The sequence below is a fragment of the Rhinolophus hipposideros genome (genome assembly GCF_964194185.1).
Source record: "Rhinolophus hipposideros genome assembly, chromosome: 2".
NCBI classification, from domain to species: Eukaryota; Metazoa; Chordata; class Mammalia; order Chiroptera; family Rhinolophidae; genus Rhinolophus; species Rhinolophus hipposideros.
Genome location: NC_138048.1, coordinates 70129900 through 70150234, shown reverse-complemented (window position 1 = coordinate 70150234; position 20335 = coordinate 70129900). Strand labels below are relative to the sequence as shown.

The window sequence follows — 20335 nt, the reverse complement described above, 5'->3', positions numbered from 1 at the left end:
AAAACCAATGTGTATTGTGATGAGATTTCAATATACTGAGAAACTAATTGTTGGAGTGAAAGCCCAGGAAAAAGAAAAGATAGAGAAGGAAAATGCTAAGAAACACTGCAACGAGGAGAGGGAAAACATATGACATAAATGCATTCTATCACATGTAACATGGATTTATTCTAGAGCTTAGTAGGCTTAACTGCAATTCTTTCAGTGACACTCTAATATCATAGGATCCTATTGCGCAAAGTAGCAAAGTATTTGTACCATAACCTGTTTTTGTTCTCCTGCACTGCTATGGTGAAAGATTTTCTCTCTCTCCCTCTCTCTCTCTCTCTCTCTCTCTCTCTCTCACACACACACACACACACACACACACACATACACACACACACGATGACACTCATAATTTAAGCTCCCTTAAAATTCTATCAAATTTATCTACAAAAATCAGCAGAAAAGACAAGAAACTGTGTGAATACTCCTTTTTAAGTGACTTCATTATGTGCCTCGGTCCTGGAAGTTGTGTCTGGGATATTGGCTTGAACAGAAATGAAAGGTCTCATGGTGAGAGCAGTCAATGTTTCTCCAATTTATAGATGGCATGGCTGTGCTTATAGACAACATATGTGAATTATTATTTTTCAGTTGAAAGCGAAGCTCAACCTTGAATGTCAGGGAGCAATTCAAAGATGATCCTGAATAAAAATCAATCATGCTCCATAGCAACTCATGAGAAAGCCGCATAAATGATTATATTGGTAAAAAAAAAAAGAAGAATATCTTCAGCATCTTTTCTAGACCACTGCTCAATAGAAAAATATAAAAGTCAAAAACATTAAAGTTATAAGCAGTCAGATGAAAAGTTTAAAAGATTATTTGTCTTTTATACTGAATAAATTCTATTATCAGAATTATTGTTTTTCAGAAATCTTACATCATTAATATAAAAGGAACTTGGCAATGAGTAACAAGATTTAAAAGTATTCAGTATATCTTACCACAAACAAAAGCACTAAGCGAAAAAATAATGTAAATAGAAATATCAATAGGAAATTATTCATATTGGAAAGAATAATGTCAAATTACATAACGATGAACTTCAGAGTTACTTCAAATAATTTTTCTATTGCAATTAAATATATATATTTTAACTCCCTCCCAAACTGCATTTTTTTTTTTAAGTGTCAGCCGGTTAGCTCAGTTGGTTAGAGTGCGGTACTCTTAACAACTGGTTGTGGGTTCGATCCCCACATTGGCCACTGTGAGCTGCACCCTCCACAACTAGATTGAAAAAAACTACTTGACTTGGGACTGATAGGTCCCGGAAAAAAACACTAAAATAAATAAACTTTAAAAAAAATTAATTAATTGTGGTTTTTGCAATTGTTTTTAACTTTTTAAACTGCAATTATTTTTGCACCAATTGAATACTTTCCTATATCATCCCTCATTTTCATATTTTTATCCCCAGGACTTTATTTATTGTGACTACCAGGTTGTGGGTTCAATCTGTATTGAAGTTAAAAAATAAAAATAAAAAAGAGAGTTATACTTAGCTATCATATCAATCAATCAAACCATCTATTTTTATGCTGAGCACTGAAATGAGGGAAATAGAAGAAACAGAGAACATGGACCCTGCCAACGTTCTTGGGTTGAATTGAAATGTAGCCAAAAGGCAATACTAGCAATGAGAACAATGAGGAGCTGTGGAAGCCACTCTGTATGCTCTACCTGTAGCTCAGGATGAAATTGCTGTTGGGATTCAGTGTTGAGAAGTTCTCCACTTCAGACATGGTCTTATGGATTGGGGATGGAAAAATTCAAAAGGCTTCAAGAGTACCTAGACATGAAATAAAATCCAAAGTGAGGAGACGTGAGGAGATGGAAACCTCTCTAGATTCAGGACAGGACATTATCATAGACCCAGAGGAAGGAATGAGTATAGAACCCGAACAACTGAGATATGGATGGGAGCCTTTAGATTTTCAACACACAGCACCTGCCCAAATGTGTTCAAAGGCCCGCTATATAGCTCTATAAACATGTTTTAAACTTCCTTGAATTCGTTTTATTCCATCCTTTGAGACCCAAGTGTTATTGCCTCTGTTAAGTCTTTCTGGATCCTCAGCCTTCCATCACATTGTACATCTATTAACAGTTATCTCCATAGGCCATAATTACATATATAATCATCCTATCAACTTCCACTACGACCCCTCCCATGGATATTTTAAACCCACACTGTCTAATAGAACTTTCTCTGATGATGAAATACATGTGAACTGTGTAATATAAGAGACTCTAGTCACGTTGGCTACTGAGTACTTGAAATATGGCTAATGTTACAGAGAAACTGATTTTTTTGTATTTTATTGAATTTTAATAGATTTAGATTAAATTTTAACTGCCCACATGTGACTAGTGGCTACTGTGTCAGATAATACAGTTGTAGACCATGAGCTTCTTGAGAGAAAAAAATTGTGTATTATAATCCATATACCTCAGCATATTCAATTAGGATATTCAGTAAAATTTTGTTGAATGAATGAATAAATGAATGAACGGTCAAATCTGAGTGGATCCCAGTATGTATTTGACAAAGTGATGAATATAAAGATTAGACCCGTGAAAAAGTTACACATTTAATGGCACTTAAAGGTAAATGTTGAAAGATGAGTAGAGAAGATAATGTGGCATGAATAGAGTTTACTTTTTAAAAAGTTATTGGTACTGGTGGCCTAGAACAGAAATTAACTCCCAAATCTGCTGAAACACAGATGCTCTGTATTATTTACAAATTTATGTTTTGTACTTATTTTATCCCCTTATATTGCACTGTCTTAATTATATCTAAGTATTCAGAATTGTATACCTAAAATCTATGTAACTTTACTAACTATTGTCACCCCAATAGACTGTAATTAAAAAAAATACATATATGCACATATATATATATACGTATATATACATATATGTGTGTGTGTATATATATATATATATATATATATATATATATATATATATATATATTCACTCACTAGACTACAACCTTCTTGAAGACAGGGACTTTTGATCTTGTCGAATCTTCAGTTCCTAACATGAAGCCTAGAACATAGTAGTCACTCAGTAATGTTTATTGGGTAAGTGAAATGAATGATAAAACAGTAAATAAACTATTTTAATTAAATCAGCAGAGTTGATGTTCAGGAAGGCAAGATAGCTATTGCAAAGGCCTCAAGTATCTATCATCAATAAAGCATTGTGCAACATCTCCTTTACGTGCATTTGTATCTTAAGGAACCTGTAACTGCTATTTCAGATAACTTTTCCGAAAACAAAAATCACAATCGTCCCCGATGCATTGTTCTATACAGTCCCATTGCTTTTAGTTTTAAATTTGGTTTTAGCCTCTTTGTCTCTTTCGCTATTTCTTTTACTATTACCGTGACCTTAAGAGAGTGGAATTGAGTTGCTTTTACTTTCTCATGGTAGGTGGTTAAGAGTGTGCAAGGATGAAAATGTCACCAAAAACTAATCAGAACAAATTGCAAGAGTTTTGCCTAATGCTTCTGCTTCAGACCTAACATGTTGACTGGCATATCCCATTTATCATTTCTGATAGATTCAAGTTTGGTGTACATTTGCCAGCCAGTGCTGCTCCTCAGAGTATAGTTTTATACCCTGTCAAGTCAGCAGGGATCGTTTTCACTTTACCCTTGGGAAGTGCCAAGCTTGGCTACCATCTTTACCTCTTTTCCTTCCTCCAAGTAGCTAAGGAAACAATAAGAATGCGTGTCTTGATTTGATTGTTGATGCTTTAAAAAGAGATAGTAATTCCAAATACATTTTTTGAAGCACTTACTATGCAAGACTGTGTCCTAATTGCTTTGAGGAATATACAGGTATACCATGCATGAACCTGGCCTCAAACAATATGGTCTCTTCTGGAACACAAAATATGTATGTATATAATACTTGCAAAGCAGAAATTGGTACATTTAGCACAATAGTTTAGAGCACAGACCTGGGAAGACAGCCTTGGGTTTGTATCTTGGCTCCCATGTTACGAGCTATGTGATATAAGACAAGATACATTAACCTCTCTGAACTTTACTTTTCTCGTCTGCATTATAAATAACACTGATTCATTTATCTGAATTATTGAGCTATAATCTGAATAAATCCCAGCCCACTCCTCTGGAGAAGGATGAGAGGCCAAGCATGTACATACTTTAACATTGTTTTCTGCCTGACATACATGCAATACACTTAGCCAGTACCTGGCACAAAACAAAAATGTTTTCAGAGGTTAGAGAAATAATGCTTTTGATGACTTGAATTTTATCTGAGATGAAATATTGGTAGGATTTAGATGTAGAAAATGCAAAGATAAGTTGTGAGGAGAAGGGCTTTGGCTGGCTATACACAATAATTCAAAAGGCCAGGAGATTTGGTGTAGATTGTTAATGTTTTTAATAATGATATTTATCTAAATATTGAGTGCCTGCAGTGTACGATGCACCATGCTAGGTGTCTTGAGGAGGGATGACACAAATATAAAAGTCTGCACCCTCACAGGGGTAATTGAAGTACTAGAGGAAAATATGGACACACCGATCATGGCGGGGTTTAAAAAGAAAGAGGGCTACAGGACAAGTACTCAGTGAGGGCTAAGTGTGAAGTTGTTGTCCTTGACATCCCAAATCAGGTCACTTTATTCCTGATGTATCCTGTCTTAAACACTGCTCCAGCAGCATGGTTGAATGGTTGATTATTTTATTCTCATCTAGTAGCTATAGCAGGGGCCAGAGAGAACAAGTTTAAATCCCATCCTAGTGACATGTTCGCTAGCTCAGATCAGAAGTGTGAGGATTTGTGATTTGTAAGCACAGAGCTGTTTAGGAAATTTGGCTACCATCACAGGGAGTCAGCTAAATCGAATGGTTCCCAAAAAGCCTTCAGACTTTAGGGTGGGGCCTCTAACCTGAGAGTTTCTTAGAAGTTAGGAAGGATGACATTAACTATTTATAGCCCGACCTTGACTTGATGGGCTTCTGGGATCCTTACTCACCATCTCTCACCTTCACCATGATTTTCTCCTTGGTAGAGATAATATTGTGGGTTTGCGAGGTTGGTGAGCTGGGCTTCAGTTACCTTTGCACCCGCCACACTAAGCACAGATCTTAGCACATAGTAGATACTCGTTACATATTTATTGAATGAATGAAACAATTGGCATATTATTCAATGAATAGAGTCTAGTGTTTATCCAATAATAAAATGAAAAGATTTGTGAAATAATATTTTTAAAAAGCTATTGGAGTTCTAGCATGTTAATATCTAAATGACATTCATCAAAGAGAATAAAGTTTTGAAGGCAGCACTAACTGCTGACAAATAATTTTAATAATTAAAATAACATCTGTGATAACACCACTGCATGCTTCTGCAGAACTTTATGCTTTTCTGAAATTCCTTTGGATAGTTTTTCTGTTTTCTAGTTTTGTATATTTGTGAAATATAGTATATTTGAATGTGTATAAAATAACTATTTGTTCACCCCGAATGATTGAAGAAATGAAAAAGTATGCAACAATAGCCAATAATAGCAAAAATAATAACAGCGATGTCAAAAACATGAGCTACCATTCATTGAGTAGTTGCTATGTGCCAGCCAGTACAAAAAAGTACTTTTCATGTATCATCTTATTTAACTCTTACAACAATCCTCTGAAATAGGGACTACTGCAAACTCCCTGGTACAGTGGAGGAAACTCAGAGTAAGAAATCTTAGAGAGAATGTCAAAGATTATTGCAGGGAATAGCAAGACTATGATTGGAACCCAAGTCTGTCTGTCCCCAAACTCCACACTATTAATTAATTACTAAACTGCCTCCTCAGTCCTGAATAGCAACACCAACTAATACTGTTTAAACACCCATCATATGTTCTACGTATTGGATCTTTGTTGTATCATTTATCTTGCAAGTTTGGTTATCCTGTTTTGCAGAAGAGAAAACTGAGGCTTAAAGAATTCTGGGCTCCTTGCCCATGTTTGCATAGCCAGTCAGTGGTAGAACAGAGAATAAACTCAAGTTCACGTCAAAGACTAATCAGGGTTCTTAATCACCACATTATACTGATAGTAATTAAATATTCTGGTTGGGAGAAAACTATTACATTTAGAGCATGTGGACTTTTACTATAGCTAGAATAAGATAATGTACAAACACTTAATGGTAAAGTTATACCAAATATAAATTCCTCTTTCTACAATGATTAGAAGGGCACCTCAGAATCTTGAAGTGCCTCATCATCATGCACGTAATTAACATATAATATTTTTTAAAGTGTGAGCATTTGAATCTTTAGGCCATTTAGTTTCTGCATGTATGGAAGTTTGCTTTAAATGTTTTTCTTTACTGTAATAGCGTCTGGGTAAATTATTTTGAAATCAAGTCTGAATGGAAGGCACAGAGCAAAGAGTACTTTCAATTTGAGCCCTATATACTTACATGAGAGAAAAAATATCACCCTTCCCTAGTGGGATGGAAGCATTATGGGGAAAGGTTTTCAACCTTTTAACTTACTCTTTAACACCCATTTCATTTTGTTAATAGTTCATTCAACAGCTACTCTATTTGAGTAATTGTTAATAATTGGAAAAAGTTTCTTCATTCTTCAAATCTATTTCATGAAAAGAGAGTTATCTCTAGTACCATAACAGAAGAAGAAAAAAATCAAGTTATATAATGTGAAAATAGTTGCCATTTCGTTTGAGGTATTGGAGTTTCAATTATGTGTATGTCCATCATTCTTCAGCATGTTTCAAAATCTGCTGTGTATTATCTTTTTGACAACTAATAGAAGTGATTACACTAATAATCTGGTAAAATGTGAATGTGTTTTATCCAGATAACTAGTATCCATAAGTAGTTTATTTTCTATATCCCTAATGTAATATATCAACAGTAACTCATTTATCAAAAGGAAACAGTTTATTAATTTTCAACAATTATTTGGCCAGGATAAAAACAGCAACAGTATAAAAACTGATGTTGCAAAGCTTACCATATGAGAAAATAAGAAAACTGAAAATCAGGAAATTGTAGGCCTGTCCTCGAGGGCCATTTTGGAGCCTCTTGTCTGAATTTTAATATTACAATATATTTACAAAAAGTCTCTCAGTTATGAGGCTGGTCGGGAAGCCATTTTACAGCTAGATGACTTAAATATCCAGGGTATTCAATAAATGAGAACATGATGCTGCTTGGGCCTGAAGAGTAGAAATGGTACAACACTCAAGCACTGTGCTACAACTCAGTTTTTAAAAGTGAATTATGTGATTTAGAAAACACATTTCCTACTTTGTTGAGTTGTATTTAAGTAGCATAGTGGATAAGAACTTTAGGTTTTTTTGCTCATTATTTCAAATGTAGTATTTGCTCCATATTTTTATAAAGAAAAAAATATCAAGTGCAGGGAGAGCATCTACCAGATTTGGGGAAATTTAAAAAGCAAGAAAAAGAACCTGCTGAATAGCTGACGCTGATTCTATTGTAACACTTTAGTATTAGAAAAGGTGACCAGTGAAAGTGGCATGCATTTTCTTTTATTTCTAAAACATGCAACTTTTTAAGGTTCTCAGAAAAGTACATTTATTCTCTGTAACATATACGAGTATATAATTACTTTGAAATTAACAATAAACAATTTTTGATTACAAAAGCATCAGACATTTTTAATAATGATTATGTTCAGCAAATCATTTTATTCCAATCATTAATATGTTTGTTTATGCATGCATACACATTTAACAAAAAATTTCTTTATGGTTCCATATAGATGCTGAATTGCATGTGTACACAATTTATTAGTTCACTGTATATAACTGTTACCTAAATAAATTCCCACCTAGGTTCTTCTCACTTCAGTGTTGTCCACATATATCCAGAATCCCTTTCTTTGTGTCCAGATAGGCTCTGCTCTACATGCAGTCATCAGGCAATGTCATATTTGACTCTTCACATAACCAAAGCAACTGATTTTCCAGAAATCCATCTTTCCAAAGGCAAACATTAAAGATTCGATTGGGGGTAAAAATCACTGATATGTGAGATTCTATTCTATTCTCTCCTCTTTCTGTTGACAGTAATATGTGTGTTGTATGTATGTAGATATACGCACATAAAATTTGCATATATATTAATTTATGTATTATTCATACATTGTATATTACAGGCACAATTTATATACAAAACTATATATACCCGGGATGCCAAAAAATATACACATGACTTGTATTCATCTTTTGTTATCAGTATATATTGAGTATGACAATTTTAATAGTTTTTTCCTTTCTTAAAATGTGTATACATTTTTTGGCACCCTCTGTATATTATTTACATATAAACATTTTTCATATAAATATATATATTTATATGTATATATAAAGCATTTATTTTTCTGCATACACCCAGTATATTACATTTGTTCTTCTAGTTAACAGAAGCCTTTGCATATGGTGAAATGGCATGCGTTGTGAAAGGAATCCAAAATTGCCAGGCTTGTTTGGCCCATTTATGGATCAAGTTCTCCTTAGCAATCTGCTTTTTCATCTTCACAAATTTGTTATAAAGAAATTGTCTTATGCAAATAAGCAGACCTGTATAGTGATATCCCTGACATATTTTGCTCTATCAAAATTCCACCTGCTATTAAAAAGTAGTATTTGGTGTCACACGACTGCGCTTTTACGCATATGAAAAGAAGTAATCAAAAAACAGCATATAGTTATTTATTAGCCTATAGTGGAGTATTGCAGTTATGCTTCTTTTTAAGCTGTTAGTCAAATTAACACTAACAAGCAAAAGATAAACGAGTAAAGCTACTTTTGCTCCACGGTTTGTTCTTGACAGAGATCAATGAGTGAGGCTGGCTTATAACTCTATGACCCCCCCTCCCAATTATGTGAAAAGTGTGTCGCTTGCCAAAAATAAAACTGCAAATCACATTTTGTTTGATAGTGTTCATATAGCTGTTTGAACAGGTCTCCAGTTCAAGCTATGAAGAAAGTGCTGACAGGTATTGTCTGCTTAGCAAAACTACAATTGAAAGAAAGCATCGAGAAGTAGAATCATTAAGAACACTTAGATGCTGTATCTCAGGCTTTGGGGCTCGAACATATACTTTCAGATTTTTTTGTTGTTTTTTTTTTTTTTGTTGTTGTTGTTGTTTCAAAGCTCTATTTTCAAATAAAATAATCTGACTGTTTGAGCATTGTACCTATCTGTAAAATTTACCTCAAGTAAATTTTTAGAACTTCTTGATTATGCCATTTGACAGAAGTTTATTAAAACTGATATGACTGTGACTTATTCAAAGCAAATAACACTTATACTTTAAATAGTCTTTTGCTCCTAAACCCCTGAAATTCCATTATGTGTCGACCATACAGCAGGTTACCCAGAGCAGATATATGTTTGACAGTGTCAGAGGGTGAAGGAAACATTGTTTTATCTGAAAAGATATAAAAGCCATGGTGTCATAGGATTTTTTAAACATATTTGAGAAATTTTATCTTGAAAAATTTAAAACCTTAAACAGAAACCTTGTTTAATCTAAATTTAGTTGTTTGGGAAGTTACTGAATTCAATCAAATAATCAGGAATTTTGCTTACTTGGTGACTAATGTTTCTTCAGGTAACATTACCTTTTGAACCAGTTGCTTTGGTATTCTACTTAAGTGCAATTTGAGAGAAGATGCAATTCATACAGAAATCAGTGATACTGTGAAAATGTTATAACTCATGAATTTATAACTCATGAGTTATAAATGGTTATAACTCAACCACTTAGTAGGGAAAATATATTTATTTATGTATGCATTGGCTATCCATTCCTTAAGAGTCTGCTATGGGCTTAGCACTGAAGTGTATATATAATGTAGACACTGGTTTCTGTCATGAAACTACATTGTTTTCTGTGTTTTTGTCTTGTCTTTCTTGTTGGTCTATAAGCTCTTGGGAAAAGCAATATATATACATATATATATATATATATATATATATATATATATATATATACACACACATATATACACGAGTATGCAAAAAAAGTAATAATTCCTGTAATTTTTCATTACATTTGTCACTTAGTTGATAGTTATCATTTCTGTATATCATTAATCTTCAAAACATTATCCCATTAAGTAGATGATCATTTATTTTGCAACCATCCCACATTGTTCTTCATTTAGGTTAATAAGCAGTAATGCTAAAACAGAAAATAAAAACAAAATACCTATATTTGTTGAGCATATACTGTGTGTCAGACAGTCTGTGGAATCTTATTTTACAGAGGTGGAAATTAAAGTTTAAAGAGATAAACTTCCCCAAAGTAAAATAGCTAGTGACTATAGAGTTGGGATTTGAATCCAGACAATCTTTTGAGCTTGTTAGGTCTTAGCTGCTAGCTATAACTTTGTGTTATTATTAAGTATATTATGATGTACATTCTTTCATATAAATATTTTATGAAGTTTACTTACTTGAGATAAATTACTAGATGGGGAATTATTGAATCAAAGAATGTGAAAGTTTGCAAAGCCCTTCTACATTTTGCTTATACCAATACACTCATTTTACTCCTCCTATCAGAATTTTGGGATGATCATTTCATTAACATTAATCCCAACCTTGGACAATATTATTTAAATTTTCAAATTTAATCAAATGTGATCTTATTTTTTATCTGTATATTTGATTAATAATAAGACGGGATATAGTTTCATTAATTATTTTTAATCTTTATTGTAGTTAAGTATAGTGATCCATATTTATTTAGAGCCTATCCATACTTCTCTCCCTTGGGGTATTATTTAACGACAAAGGCAATGTGCATGGAATCTCTTCTGATTTGGTCTTATGCTGGACTGCAAATTTTTATGCACATTTAATGGAGTGGTTTTGTGGGAGTCAATTTCACCTTGCTACGCTGAGAGTATGTAATGCTGGGACTAGGGGTGTACCGTAGGTTCCTCATCTGTAAAATGATAATGATAAACATACCGTGTAGGTTTGTTGTGAGGATGACATGAAGGAAGACATAAAGGGCTTACGACAATGTGTGACTCGTTCTGTTTATAAATGGTAGCTACTATCAGTAGTCCTGGTCGTAGTATAAATACTGTGGGTGGCTTTGTGTCAAGGTTATCTTTTCTTAAAGCACAATATTCTAATTATGGGAGATCTGAACTAACTTGCAGAGGAAAGCAAGTCTGAACAGGTTTTATTCTAGAGATCAAAACCTAGGAGAGTCACTTTCAGCGCGATCCTCTCACTGGGCAGATACCTGCATCAAAGAATGCATGTGACACATGACATTTGCCTTGCCGTTAGGGGCAGAGGTGAAAGAGTTCTAAATATGTACTCTGCAAGGCTCATGGAAAGAAACTGTCCACATTATCGTTATGATACTACAAATTCCACCATTTTACTTCTTCTGCAGACATTCAGACTCATCGAGGCGCCCACTATGTGCCAAGGCGCTGCTCTAGTTTTTCAAACTTCCCATGTCCACCTAACACAAAAATATACTCAACAGTTGTGAAGATGGTACTATTATTTACAGAGTAGTATTGTTTGGGGAGGACGGAGCAAATGCCATAGGAATTAATGTTTGCTCCAAACCTACAGTTAGAGTCAAGTTATAGTCTGGAATGTTTTTCCTTGTTAGTAGTGTCCCTTTCTGGACAACTAGGCAGGGAGAGCTCTTTCTGGAGACTGGATTTCATGGGCAAGGTCTGATACTTCTGGGCTGGCTCTCAGGAGCCTCAAATCTAACACAAATTCACCAGTAGCCCTAAATCTGAATTCAGTCCTCCTGTCCCCACCCTTTACTCATGTGTCACGTGGAACACATAACTTAATTCCCCATATCCTGAACTGTAAAGTGGAGTCATAAGAGCTATCTTGCAGTATTAATGTAGGATGGAAAGATAACTGCTTTAAATATCTTAGTACGTAATAGTAATTGGTGGTTATTATTAATAATCACTCAGATGCTGACCACACAACTTCTAAGCCTTTAGTACTATGTTCTCATCTCAGTTGCTTTGAAGTTAACACAGACATGTGCCCAAAGCTTCAATTTTCACTTCCTGACCCAGAAATAGACCTCCTTCGCTGCTTCTGTCACTTACACACCAATTGTAAACTGAGTGTTTATTCCTGTGCACTGGCTCTATGTAGGTGCTGTGGATAGCGTATAAGATTAATCAAACAAAATTCTGAATTGGAGTCCTTACAGACTAGCAGGTAAGATGAAGTGTGAACACCAATAACTGGTACACAGAGTAGCAGACCGTGGTAAATGCTTCAATAGCACAGATTTCAGAGAAAGTGCTATAAATGTTGAGGGAAGATTACTTTCAACTAATAAAGGTCACGAGATAGTAATATTAGCAATGCTTTCATTTTATTTGGACACTTATCTGGGAGTAAAATTTCACTTCAACCTCCCTCTCAGCCATTAAATTGGGTAACTTTATCTTACTTGACCCTACACAGACCAGTTAGGTCTCCCCACTATTTATTCATCTTAGCCAGCAGACACAAATATTCCAGTCGTATGGGGTATAACCTTTCTCTCTCACCCTAGAAAAGGAGAATCTACAAGTATGTATGTCCTGAGGGCAGAAACAAGCTGCTGTTTGTTCTTGCCTCTCCTGAAGTCTTTTTCTTTGTGGCACTGCTAAGGTTATTTCCAGGTCTCCTGCCTCTCAGTTCTGCCTTCTTTCTACTGCATCACATCACCTCTCCTCAGCAATGGCAGGTCGCTGACAGCTTCCTCACCCCACAGACAGGCAGGTTACAAATCACAGCCTGGAGATCCAGGGATTGCAAGTTTGAATGAATGCAGTCCAACCAGAAGTAGGGATCAAACTGTCAAAAAATGCTCAAGTTCTTCTTAGAGCTCAAATGTAAAAGGGGAGGGCAACATTAAAAGAGATTTTTTCATATATACACGTCTCCCACCAGGACTGCCATTCACTCCCAACTAAAGCTTGTGCCTAGGGTATGAGCGAAAGAAACCTCACTTAGGTGGATGAGATAATGAGTCTAGGATGATGGTAATGTTCCATTGTATGTACTTCTTTCCATGGTTCTCCTTTATATAACTTGCCCAGATCTTCTAGATGAAGTTTCTTGTTGAAGGCAGATTTTTTTTTTCTTTGTGTTCTCTTTTTTATTCAGACTTCTTTCTGCTCATGTGCAACTCGTTTTCTCTCTCTGCTTCTTATTCTCTGATTATTCTCTTTGTTTCTTATACTTGTTTCTCTTCCCATTTCTCTATTTCTTCTTTTCTTATACTCTCAGTCCACTTCTTTCTTCTTGTCTTACGATTTTGACATGTCTCTCAATGTCTCTATCTCTCAATATCTCTATCTCTCAATGCCTCTCTTCTTTTTTCTTATCTGTCTCCCGGGAAGCATGTCTTCTATACACAACACCCATAGGACTTGAGGAATTTGGGATAAAATGATCTGGATCCAAACACAAACCCTCTAGCCCTACTAAGCTAAACACAGAGGGCTTGGTGTTTCATTCTAGTCCCCTGTTCCTCTTAAATAACCATGTCTATTTCCAAATGAACAGATTGCTAATGGTCTAGCAAGTTTACAGCACAGATATAATACAGTTATCTGCTGTTTAATGCACAATGGACTTTGTGTCAGCTAGCCATGCACCAAGAGTTAAAAATAGTGTGCCTACTTTATTGCTAAGCTTGAGAGTGTTTTCTACTTAAAAAACAAACAAACAAACAAAAACTGAAATGTATTTTGAATTCAAAGTGTCTTATCTAAAAGGTTAGAGATTCAATTAAATTCTATTTTTCTTTTTCTTGTTATTTAAGTTGCCATTTTTCTGTACTATCAGTTATGGTGTGTATATATTTCAGCCTGGTTCTCTCTGTTCTCTGCTATTAGACTTTGCCTTAAACTCATAATCCTGCCTGCTTTTCAGAATGTTCACTTTTCCATGGCAACAAAGATGCAAATTAAGATTTCTGGTGTTATTGTGGGGAAGAAGTAGGGGAGAACCTGAGTGTGACTCATTCAAAATCTGTTATTCAGGAATGAATATGTGCAGTGGTAATAATAGAGGTCAGCACTCACCGAAGTCAGTGAGTTGCACATGAGTGGATTTTAGCCTTCAGTGAGGGCTGAAACATATCAGTCGAGTAAATTGCCCTTATTTTTCGTTAATTCTGGATTCTTTTTTATCCTTACAAAAGAGAAAATACTTCCTTTACAAGTTATTTTTTTTCTTGACAGATTTGAACGTGTCACTAAACAGCTATGTCTGTATGAAGTGCTTGTTTACCGAAGCACATATTTAAGATCTCTTCTATGCTTATTAGAGTTCTTGGCCATGTTTACCCTGACTATCAGAAAATCCTGATAGTCACATCCTGACTAGCAGAAAATCCCTGATGCTGCAGTGACCTAGACAAAAGGAGTAATTTTCTGCCCCTTTGCAGTCTAGCAAAGGTTTCTATTCCAGTTCCTACTAAGGATTTCCTTCACTGAGATATGTTTAGAATTCTTTTGGGAAGGTCCTGGAGTGGGCAGGGAGTGGGGGAGTATGTAGGCATTCACATCTACAGATCAGTTGGTTGCATATTTGTTCTTGAACAGCTGGAAGTAGATGGATCTTAGGAGAAAGGGAAGCCATCGTGAACATGTTTTCCTGTGGTGTTTTGTCTCAAGGCTTTCTTCTTTTGCCCAGGGCACAGCTCTCTCATCATCAACCGTGTTGTTTCAGCTGCAGAAGGCAAATGTAGATATAATATATACAGGGTACCTTATACCTGAAGTAAATGGATGAAAGACCAGAGAATACCCTCCCGTCACCTTTCCTCCAGCATCATCAATATAGGATACCATCTTACATGAATATAGACTAGGACTTGTGAAATTGTAGATCATGAAGCAGGATCTTGAAAGAGGCAAATTTTTTATTAAGTATATTTCTAGAGAATTTCTAGATTCGAATGATAAAGCTGTGGCTATTCTGTTATTATTAGAGACTTAATCCAATCGTTTGTTATTAAAAAACAAAACAAAACATTCCCATAGCAACACAGACACAAAATACATTTCCTGAGTAGATATTATAATTTGATGATGTAGAACTTCTATTAGAGTTATTATTTTAAAATTATAATGATAGTACAGATATTTTTTTCAGTGCATTAACATTTTTAGGGAAAGGAACTAATGCCCAAAATGAATTTCTTAATATCTTCCTATTAAACATAAGAGACAACAGACTTGTATCTACACGAGTAAAATTAAATTAGGTGATAATTATTAAGTAAATATGGGTTGTTTCTCCTCCTAATCTTTATTTTTTTTTAATATTGTAGTGGGGCTTTTTTGTTTGTTTTCAAAAAAGTTATGAATTTAGCATATTATTATCTCAATTCTTTAATAAACTCTTAATGCCAGAGTAGTTCTGTTTTTCTTTAAAGACAATGAATTAGAATATATTTTATCATTCCATAACACTCTAGACTTGTTTCCAAAGGGAGACATATATTTTGTATATCAAAAACCTTTTTAAAACTTAAAATTCAGTTAACCAAAAGTTTACATTAATTGTGTTTTCACTGATGTAAATAAATCTTTATTGACTGTTCCAACTAAACAGTCACTGAATTAGTTTATAAGGTAAACTCATCCATGAATGGTAACAAGTCCTTTTGGTATTAGTGGAGTGTGTGGGATTCTGTTAGTATGTGCTCCAATAAGCGTTGTTTTTGTTCTCCCTAAATAATGAAGTTTGTGATGAAATTTTTGAGACAGCATCAGCTCCTGAAGAAGAAAAAATGATATCTGGTTAGCAGGATTTGTATCTATGCATGGTAAATTATAGAAGATTATGGTGTTTCTACTACTAACAGCCTAGAAAAGCTTCTTAGATAAAGGCTGTGGTTGTAAACATGAATAATGTTTTATCACTAAGATAGCTTAGTATATCATCTACCACAATTTTCCAACTTTTAAATTTCTAGGCAGATAAAACCTTAAAATACCTACTAACTAAACTTCAAACAGGTTTTCTTTTTCTTTTTTTTCCCCTTAGATGCCAACTGAAAATCCTTCTGGTTTACCTATCTCCAGATATTATATCTTAGACTGCAGGGTCTATTAAAGAATATAAATGGAAAAACCAGCAAGGAATTGGAGTTATGGAACTTGGAAAACTAGTCATGTGATCATGTGTTTGCAAAGTCTCTTGATCTAGAAATTATGTAATTGTGCTTAACACAAACACTTAGCAAATAATTGTGTCATTTTTATTAATTTCAATATGATTCAAAATTTTTAAAAAAATCCATAGTTTTACCACATATCTTGAGTGACATGAAAATATAATTGTGGTAATTTTATCCTTAGGAATCTATTGTATTTCCCTCTTAAGAAAACTAAGATATTCAAAACAAAGCATTTGAAGATTTAACATTGATTCTCTCATATAGTTTCAAAATACAATTAGCCTGAGGTTAGAGCTAAATATTATATCATTACAATTTTCAAAAAGAAAATGGAGATGTTTAAAATTCCATTCCTCACTATTATTTCAGTACTTCTTCATAATTAGTCCATACAACTCTCCATATTTAACATAAATGAAAATTTTAACTGTAGTTAACATTTCAAAATCAAAGTAATTTCATTTTTGTTACTGAAAATAATATTCTAATGCTTGTTATGGCAATCATTTTTAAAGTTCTCAACTCTTCAGGACTTTAATGTTTTTGTAGTTATAGTATCTGTATATGTGTAGTTTTTTTTTTTTCTTTTCAAATTGTATTAACATAGGCATTTGGAAACTAAATTTTATAATAGTTAAATAATGAACTAAATCACCTGAATACATGTCTCTCTTTCTACTTTCTATGATTTTGCATTTAAAAAGAAAATACTGATATACATGACTATAAGTTACACATTTTTAAAAATAAACACAGTAGCACTTAAATTCTGATTAAAAAATAGGCGCTTTTTTAATTTTAATGTGTTCACGATGTATTTTAGAGACAGACTCTGTTTTAAACACTGTGTCTCAGAACTTCTAAATTCAACCTTCAAAGGTTCTCATGAGGATTATTGAAGTAACTACATGTAAAGTGCTTCAATACAGTGCCTGGTACCCAGTGACCCATAGTCAGGGGCTATGATTGTTTTTATTAAATATTTTAATGAATGTAGAAGAAGTTGATAATGGTCATTATGTGGTTAATTTGATCAGTCCAGAACCCCAAGAAACAAATGGATTCATAGGCGTCCCCTCAAACTCTTTATTTGCTCAAGACCTCTCATCACTGCTCTCCTCCAAAGTCCTCTACTCCCAGACAAGGACCGAGTACCTTGTGTTCTAGACTCATTCCCTCACTGCTCCTCATTTCCTATCCTTGTGAAATTAATAAGCTTTAGAAGGCAGAGATGTGCCTTTATTTACCCAGCAAGACCTAGTACAGGGGGAAAAAATTCAATTGGCATGAGCCTCCTAGATTATCCAAGAGAACCTGTTTCTGGTTGGGAGTGTGAAGTATGACTTCCTGCATACATATCCTCTCAGAGGTACAATGGAAGCACACACATCAAAGCATCACATGGGGTAAAACAATCCCTCCCAGCCCTAAGGGCTGCCAGTTTAGCCTTACTTAGTGGAAAAAGTAAAAGGACATTAACAATTATCTTTCTCTTTTCCTTCTAGAGTCATGATACGTTGAAACTCAATGGTGCTTATGTTTTGAGGGTTTATACCTGTGGAGACTTATGTAGGGTCTGAAAAGAGTAGAAACAAGAGTAAATAAGAACTATCTGTGTGCTCAGGCCTGGTAGGTTAATGTTTAGACTTGAGAGATGTAGGAGGGATGTGAGGACTCTGCATTGTTTTATTTAGCTCAGCTATCATAAAGTAGGTAAGATTTGGAAACAAACAGTGATAATCATAAATAAAGATAACATACTTGGCCAATGTATCCCCTTTTATAGCTCCTGGTGTAATGGCCCTGCCCAGATCCTACATAGGGTGAGACCCCAACATGTTCTTTAGCTTACGCACAGGGCTGGCTCAGTACATATCTATCCCACAAAAGGACCTGTTCAAGGATACAGACAGCATGCTGTCTGTTGTCAGCTCTAGTAGAAAAAAAAAATGAATACTTTTTTTCTTATTACAAAGAAATTGATGCGTACTGTCTTGTCAAGCTAAGTGTGTGCACTGAATGGATTTTATTATAGTTTGAATGTATGTGGCTCCTATACGTAGATGCCGCAGCCTATTGGAAATGTCCACTATTAGGATATTTTGTACGTTAGGACACTTTTCTTATCCCATTTTTTAAGTAAAACAATGAGAAATACCTGTCCCCAAAGACATTTGTTTTTACTGTTTCATAACTATTAGTTATTCTTTATTTGTGTATCTTGCTGCCTCACCAAACTATAATCTCTTTTTTTCTCTGAACCCTTCATAGTTCCAAGCATAGAAATTTGCACATTCTAGGCCTTCAGTAAAAGTTGCATTAATATTCTTGTTAGAAATGTACCAATGAATTTCTCTTAATTCAAATATATGCAAACTAGAACTGCTTGCCAAATTCTAATTGGTAAATAATGCAAACACTGCACGTGTTTGCTTTGCTTTCTTTGAAACTGCCTATATTTTTCAAACCCCTTGACACCTTATAAAACAAAGATTTAGCAAAAGGCAAATCAATTTATTTTAACAGAGACTCTATAAGAATGTCTTTTGGGGACATGGATGAATGATATAAAAAGGACGTCCTTTCCCCATTATTTTCAGAGCATGAAACTATCATTCATTTCCAATTCTATGTTTTTTGCATGACCCACCAAAAGAAAGCAGCAGTCTGAGTCTGTATTCTCATTTCAAACAGAGAATAATCTGTGGGAGGTGGGGAGATGGTAGAATTTGATCAGGTCAAACTTTATTTCTCTTAGCAAAGCTTGCACTAAACCTATGGAGCAAAGTACAGGGGTGGGAGCCATCTGATTGGCTACCATGGTGTAGCAGTGAGTTTATTCAGACAAGAGAAAACAAATGGTAGGTCAAGGCAGATGATTCACCACTGCTGTAGGTGACATGACCCCCATTTCCAACACCTAATTTAAATCTGATCAGCATTACTTCAGAGAGCAAGGTCTGGTATCCGATACAGTCTAAGCTCTCACTGAAAGTTCCCTACCCCTCTCTAATATTGCTGGCACAAAGTTGGCCTTAAGTAGCTTGCATTTATAAATCTGACAGCCTATCCGTATGTTGCCTTCAAAGGTGCACCATTATTGCAAGATAATGCTGTTACAGGGGAAAAAGAGAATGATAATTTGTCAATCCTGAGAGCTGAGGAAATAAGCACAGTGCCTAGAACCTCGATTCAATCAGCAAAAGCCCAAAGGAAATCAGCAACAAACCTAAAAGAACAGAATACTCATCTTTTTTCCTATTTCTGTGTCTGTGAGAGTCTTCAGTATATTCGTGGGAGGGAGCAATGTGTGTGTCTTAGCCTTGTGTTATATAGGCAGGTAGTAATTCTATGGTTTTAACTGAGGTGATGTACTTTTGTTTTGATGATTTGTTAAATCCTTTCTCCATCTTTCCCTGTGACAGCACCGTTACTCTATCTCTTCTGTATTGCAATCTTTAGCATCATGTGTCCCACATATTTCAGATCAGGGTATGGAAGAACATCAGAGTTTGTTCTTTCTCAGTATTTGTCAACATAAAAATAGTATTGATCCTGTAGTTTCCCGTGATCTCTTCACTACGCAGTGGTAGACATATTCCTGCAGGTAAATGCCTAAGAAAGTGGTTAGGTGAGATGAGAATGAGTATGTGTTTATCTGAGTAGTCATAGTGTCATAGTGTCACTCTGGAGGAAGGGTGACCATTGAAGGAAAGCTCACCATTGGCTATTGTAGCATCTCTCTAGATTTCTGCTTTTACCTCCTACTATCCTCACCCAGATCACCATGTCATAGGTTACTTGATATTGTCTCTCTTTTGAGACCCACCAAGGTCATTCCTACCTTAGGGACTTGCTGTTGCATCTCCCTGGAATGTTCTTCTTCCAGATCATCGTATGGCAGGCTCCCCCTTAACATTTATATCTGAGCTCATATATCACTTCTATAAAATTTATATCGTCTGTATTTCCCAACCCCTTCCTCACACACTAGCACCAGTTTTTATCTGTCACATTCCCTTGTTTGATATTCTTTGTTTCACTTATCATTAT

The 20335-nt window shown here is 34.9% G+C and overlaps 1 protein-coding gene across 12 annotated transcripts in view; it reads left to right on the top strand.

Annotated features, from left to right (window-relative positions):
• Nucleotides 1–20335, top strand: part of NLGN1 (neuroligin 1) — a 794578-nt gene that overhangs the window by 713505 nt on the left and 60738 nt on the right. The window lies entirely within an intron of this gene.